General features: G+C 44.8%; 1 protein-coding gene across 11 annotated transcripts in view; it reads right to left on the reverse strand.

Moving 5' to 3' along the window:
• HTR1F (5-hydroxytryptamine receptor 1F) overlaps positions 1-352 on the reverse strand; it is a 117,618-nt gene extending 117,266 nt beyond the window's left edge. For all 11 annotated transcript variants that reach the window (XR_014185710.1, XR_014185711.1, XR_014185712.1 and 8 more), the window contains exon 1: positions 44-352. The gene's annotated coding sequence lies outside the window, so the exon portion shown is untranslated. The remainder of the gene's footprint in view (positions 1-43) is intronic.
• Between the last annotated feature and the right edge of the window lie 5,648 nt (positions 353-6,000).

A 6,000-nucleotide genomic window follows, 5' to 3' on the forward strand; every position in this document is an offset into this window, starting at 1 on the left:
TAAGCACGCAGTAAGCAAGATAATAAAAGTTAGCCAGATTTACCGTTTTAATTATCCAAGTGGGTGGTTTACTTGGGTTTGGGGATTTTTTTGGAAACGCCGGCAGCTGTCTTCACGAGGACTGATCCACACGCATCCGCACCGCGGCAGCCGCCGGCTCCGGACCGCGGAGAGCAAAGCGCTTCCCTCCGCAGCCACCGATCCTCCCGCCCGGGATGAAAAAGAAGAAAACAGGATGAGGGGAAGGAAAGGAGGCACCAGCCGGCAGGGCAAGCTTCTCTGCTCGGATGGCTACTGGCGGGGCGGCTCCGCGCCCCTCCGCCGCCTCGTAACTTGAGCGCGTCGCGGGAGCCGCCGGGGCGGGGCGGGGCGGCCGCCGAGGGAGGGCGCCGGGATGCGGCGCGGCGATGCTCGGCGCGGTGATGCTCCACCCGCGCTGCCCGTGGCTCCCGGGTGGTGTCCCCAGCTCCGGTGCGGTGTGCCATGGAGAGGGATGTCCCCCTTGCCCGACCGCGCAGGGAGCAGCAGGGGTCGCTTGCGGGGGTCTGCCTTGCGCTTGTGCCACCTTCCCGGCTCCCCGAGCCGGACACGGGCTGGGAGGAGCCGCACGAGTCCTCGGGGGGCCCCTGATGTATCCTAAATTGGGTGGAAAGGCTGCTGCTTAGTCGTCTTTTAGTGTCTGCCTTGTGGGGGGAAGAAAGGGAAGGTCTGTTTCAAGCACCCGACTTCTGTGGGATTTTGCATCTTCTAAAGTACGTGCTCATGGATGACACTGTTAGCTTCCTCCAAAATGTTATGACCAGGCTGTGAGTTAGAGGTGCCAGGCTGCATGTAATGTGATGCAGAGCTGGGCAAGTATTATATGTGCTCAGTTCTTCTGAGAAGGCAAAAGAGCAGCTGACAGAGTCATATATCTGGACCAGGAGTTTTGAAGTGAATGATACCTTCATGACATGCTTAGACATACTTGGGAAGTAACTGATCTGCTATCCCTGGGCTGAGCCCCAGGCTCTTCAGCACCTGCCAACAGTTGCACACTTATTCAGTGCGTTCTCTCTTCCTTTTCTTGGCAGTCAGCACCAGGGCCTCTGCAATAAACACATCTCAGTGGTCGCTTCTAGCCCATCATCTGAGGAGGCTGGGTACCAAATGGACAACGTATTTATAAGCAGTGCTTTGAGCTCCTCTTTAGATGCTGTTCACAATTTGCTTCCATGATGCATGTTTTGTCTTAGTGCAAGTATTCTGGCTGCTAGTTAGTGAATCATGGTGCTGGTTTGACTGAAAATGGGTTAATTTTCTTCATGCAGTTAGAAAGCTTTCTTTTCCATAGCTAGCATGGTTATTATTTGGACTTAGTTTGAGAACAAGAGATAACACCCCAGCCTTTGCCATCCTGCCATTCTGCAGAAGCCACTGGGCCTTTTCTGCCTTTTTCCTCTTTTCTCTCTCTGAGATCAGCTTTTCAGGACCAGGTCCTGCTTCCTGGGACTGGCTGCTTGATGTGGACGGAGTTTGTGAGGAATTGCATTGAGTATATTTTATTTTATGTTCTATTTCAATTTTTTTTATATATATATATAAAGTATATATATATATATATTTACTAGTAGTGTATTAGTATTTTGTTATTTTATTAAACTGTGTTTAATTCAATCTAAGTTTCTCCCTACTGTTTCAATTCTCTCCCCTATTTGGGGGTGGGTGGAGGGGGAGGGAGAGATGGGGAGAGGGTAAGTGAGCAGCTATCGTGGTTGTATTGCTACCTTGGGTTAAACCACAATTGTATATACCCTTTCCTTTAGCTCATGATGTTTGTTATTTGGTTGGACCTCTGTTTATATGATTCTTTGGTTTTGGAGCAAATAAAAACATGTTTCAATGAAACCAGCCCTTAATACCATTGTAAACTTTTATTCCACAAAAGCTTTAAAAATCTGAAGGTACTAGAAGTTAATTTTTAACCTTGGTTATTCAAAAAGTCTAAAGAAAACTTTTATGGATAGCTCTAATAACTGTCTGCATCACACAGCTACACTGTAGTTTCATCATTCTAATTCGAAGCAATCTTCCTGGATCATTTGGTGCTGACCAGGTACTGAGGTGGCTGCTTAGGACTTGCCTACTACAGGATTTTTAAGTTCCAGTTTTATATGACCTGAACACGGGTTTTTCTTTTGCAGATTTTGACACTAGTGAATTGTGTCTTCTCCTTAACTACCAGGCACATGTATGTCTTGCTACTGTTTGAATTAATGAATGAAGTTTTAATTATACCACACTTGACCTTAGAAACAGAAGAGGTTAAGCAAAACACTCTTGCTCTGTCCACTAGTCCTGATGAGAAAGAGTTGATTGTTTATGATTAACCTGTGTTTGCCCTACAGTTTGCATCTGTCTTCAGACTGATGGCATTACACTCAGTCTAATGGGAATTTGAAAGCACCTCTCTAGAACTGACAATTTAGCATATGATTTTTTCTGCAGTGCCCACAAACCTTGTAGAAATATTTTCTCCTAGGAAAAACTGCTTGGTTGACACTGATGCTGGCAGAAATTTTTTAGTAATTCCCAGAAGAGTGTTCAAGGGCATTGGATGTCACTGTGTGAGTGAGTAGTCTCTCCAGCTCCTTCTTCAATAGCTCCTTAGGACATCTTGCTTCCTCTGGTGTTTGCTTTGGGTTTGCTTACTGCTACCTTCTTCTTTGTGTGTTCTTTTGCTTTCAAACTGTGGCTCCTCCTCAGATTGTGCTTCATGAGAGCTGCCCCGTACTCAGGGTAGTGACAGCTTGATCAGCTGGTGTACCTCATAGCAATATCTTTGGTGGAAAGAAAGGGCTTTGCTGCTTTGATTATAGCAGGTAGAAATTTAAATCTTATTTTTCAGAGTGATTTTTTTTGTTGTTGTTGTATTATTTTACATAGGAACAGTCATACTGGGTCAAGCAGAAAGTCCTTCTAAGTCCATTATCTCCTCTCTGACGAGAGCTGGCAGTGGGTACTTAGGAAAAGAATATAAGACTTGGGCAAATACAGATAAGTCCTTGTCCTGATACACCCTCTCTTCTTGTTGAAGCTTAGGCAATACAAGTTTGAAACACTAGCTATGCTTTTGTATGTAATAATCTTGAGAGATCTGTTTTATAAGAGTGTCTACAAACACTTTTTGAACATATCTATACCTTTGGTATTCACTCTATTCCTCCCAAAAGCTGTTCTGCAGCACACTAAGAAGCTAGTCGCAGCTTCTTCCTTGTGCTGACAGTTAGTCATCAGCATCTCAGAAATTTGTTCAGAGACAATTTTGCGGGTATATCTGTGGCCAGGAGCACCCCAAGAGGAATTCCTGTCCATTTTACTATAAACTCTACACAAACTAAATCAGAAAATCTGGATCTGAACACATCAACAAGACCATGGAAGACTGGCATGAGTCACAGTCACCCTCTGCTTCAAAAAGGCCTTTCTTAGCTCTTTATGTTTATCACCTGGTGCGGGAGAGGGGAGGTGTGAGGTGCAGGTGAGTGGATACAGGAGAGAGAAGGGTATCAAAAAAGCAGCACTGCCCTGCAGTACATTCAGAGCCTTAAGAATAGGTGTGACTTATGGAATTACTTATTCCTGGTGTGTGCCTGCTAATGGCCTCTCCAGCATCTCATCTCTCCCTCCCCAGGGCTGGTGTGGTAGACGATAGTGAGCTGGTGTGTAAAGCTGGTGTGGTAGAAGAGTGGGGCAGGGAATTCTCACTTTACGTCAGTGTTTGAAATTCCAGTATACAGCTACAAAGTCCAGGTTGCTTTCCTCTTTCTGTGTTTGAAAGCTCTGCCCCACATTAGTATGGAGTCAAAGAAGGATTTGGACTGGTTTGTAAGTCACCATCCTTCATAAGGTCTCCTTCCTTCTTGACACTGCAGAGTTGTCCTGATTTTGTTAAAAAACAAGTTTCTCTTTTTGGTGAATTTTCCTGTCAGCTAAAGCCTTCATATTAGCTGCATTTTCCTGGAGAACCAGATACATGTTTTGGTAAACATAGCAATGGAATGCAAAGTTATTGATAAGCATGGGTGCACCTCTCGCGAGAGGGACAATGAGAAACAGGAGGCCAAGAAACTGACCAACAGAATATAACATTCCATTCACATGAATACTTCATATAAAAGTGGGAGATCATGAGGATCTGGTCTCTTTTTTTCCCTTTCGCTTATGGCTGACATTAGGAGAGGACCTTGCTAGTCGTCCCTGTGAACTGAGGTCTAGTGACAGACTGAATCCAGCTCCGGTTGGCTGCAGAGTCCAATCCAGGACTTCGGGTGCCGGCTCTGCAGTTGCTGAGACTTTCAAGATTGGTTTTGTATATTTTGTATTATTTTCTCTATTCTTATTAGTAGCATTAATAAAACATTTTTAATTTTTCCAACTCTCTTCTCTCTGTCCTTCTTTTCCTCCCAATCACCTGTCCTTAGTGGGAAGTGGGGAGAGGGAGGAGAAAAAGGGAGAAGGAGGGAAGGAGAGGAGGTTAACGATACATCTGCCAGGCTTTTATTGTCACCCTGCAATCAAAACCCTCCACAAGAGTACACAGGTCTGAAAGTCTGGGAGTTTTTTTGTAATGTTTAAATCCCCCTTGTGCAATAAATCAGGTGGTTAATTTGTATTGCCTGTGTGGCATTCCTTTGTTTGCAGGCTCTGTTTCTTTCTGGGATGTTTCTTTCCTGGGATGTTAAGAAGCTTTAGTTGTTCCCTGCTACTTCGTGCTTTTCCATTCACTAATGTAAATCTGGTGCCTGGGGTTTGCTGACAGATGCTTTTCCTCTCTGCCTAGATCATATCCACAGGCCTGGAGGTTAACTGGGGGGGATGCTGCAGGTTTCTTATTTTTCATATACTTCCTTCTTTCCAAGCATAGGTTTGAGAAAATAAAGGCTTTTGTTCTGGAAGAACATAATAATGTGCTGGTGAAGAGTCTGGTAAAGCTCTCAATTTTGTGCTGTGGATGAACTAGGAGGTTAATGGGAAGCTACTACTCCCTTGTCCTTCCTCAGCTCAGAGTATGTCTGTGCACACTTACAGAGCCACATCTTTCCACTAAACAAAGCAGGACCAGAACAAGGACTTGAGCATGAACATATAATTGCCTCTGCTCATGGGTGTGATGGTAGCTTGTGCTAACCAGTAGCCTGAGGTGATGGCCAGAGAAAAGCACACCCAAAGGGCTGTTTCTCTTAGGCACTGTAGTTATGGCAAACAGAGGTGGGGTGAATTTGAAGGTGGCTGTATATAGACACCGTCAGTGGCTTCTTTAATGTATTCTAACCATGACAATATCAGCAGAATATTTTGTAGCAGGGAGTAGTGTGTATGTCCGCATGTAATACACTGGGATCATGAGAAGAGTATTGTACCAGGTGAGAACAATATGATTTATTCATTACCAAGACAAGAGTGTTTAGTTATATAGCAGAAAACAACAACACAAAAAATATCCATTCATTTGTGAAGAACTTTTGTAGCTTTCTCCTATGTGCAACTTCTCAAGCTCAGCCTGAGTCCCCCTTTTCCCACCCCTTGTGACCTTGGGACAGCCAGTAGAGTCCCCAGTGAGGGCTAAGGTGCTGGTGCCTATAAACACGGAAACTCTGTGAACCGTTTCACAACGCTAATCACTCACACCACTCCCCTCATTCCCCCACCAAGAAAACCTCCACTGAGGAAAACAGTTATGTGCACTAGAAAGATGCTAGGTGTTGTAACTTCGTATTTGCTGCTTCTGTTGTTATCTGATACCTCCTTGTTACCTTACCTCCATTGAGTTATCCTGCTGCTGCATGTGAGTTGTAAGACAGAGAGACAAAGAAAGATCTTAATGAGGTTTTTACGCTTGTGATGGTGATGGGCTCCACCACGCCCTTGATCAGAGTCACACCTGAACACCATGAATTTGCTTTCTTGGGGGGATAGAGAAGAGACCCTAGCCCTGTGTGTGCAGACATGACCAAAGAC

This window comes from Streptopelia decaocto, assembly GCF_964273445.1.
Source record: "Streptopelia decaocto genome assembly, chromosome: 1".
Taxonomy (NCBI): domain Eukaryota; kingdom Metazoa; phylum Chordata; class Aves; order Columbiformes; family Columbidae; genus Streptopelia; species Streptopelia decaocto.